At 44.4% G+C, this 410-nt stretch overlaps 1 non-coding gene across 1 annotated transcript; it reads right to left on the bottom strand.

The window, feature by feature from the left end:
- Positions 1-44: 44 nt before the first annotated feature.
- LOC111827003 lies at positions 45-150 on the bottom strand. Its single transcript, XR_002830463.1, has one exon. It is a non-coding gene; the product is annotated as a U6 spliceosomal RNA (small nuclear RNA).
- Positions 151-410: the final 260 nt, after the last annotated feature.

Here is a 410-nt window from a genome sequence, read left to right as displayed (position 1 = left end):
ATGAGAATTCATTTATTATGTATAAAAGAACCATTGATTTTTTATTTAATATAGAACGCTTCATAATTTGCGTGTCATCCGTGCGCAGGGGCCATGCTAATCTTGTATGTATTGGTGCAATTTTAGTATATGTGCTGCCGAAGCGAGCACGAGCCATTATTTTTTGCTGGTTGATTTAGTATCCTGCTACCTTGACAAATTCATGTATTAAATCTCGTGGTTTTTGTTGGAGTCTTTAGGGTTTTGTGTATACCATCCAGCCAGTGATCACCATCAGAAAGCTCAGCAGGCCAGGTGACACTCCTGTCAGGGGTGCTGGTGATCGCCATGGCAATCAGAGGAAGAGAGAGCCAGGGATGCCAACTAGCGCCCAGTCCCTTGATCTGCGATCTTGAAGGGAGAGGTCGGGC

This window comes from Myotis lucifugus, unplaced genomic scaffold (assembly GCF_000147115.1).
Source record: "Myotis lucifugus unplaced genomic scaffold, Myoluc2.0 scaffold_117, whole genome shotgun sequence".
In the NCBI taxonomy this organism is placed as follows: domain Eukaryota; kingdom Metazoa; phylum Chordata; class Mammalia; order Chiroptera; family Vespertilionidae; genus Myotis; species Myotis lucifugus.
The sequence above is the reverse complement of the archived record's forward strand: the minus strand, read 5'-3'. Positions and strand labels throughout refer to the sequence as shown.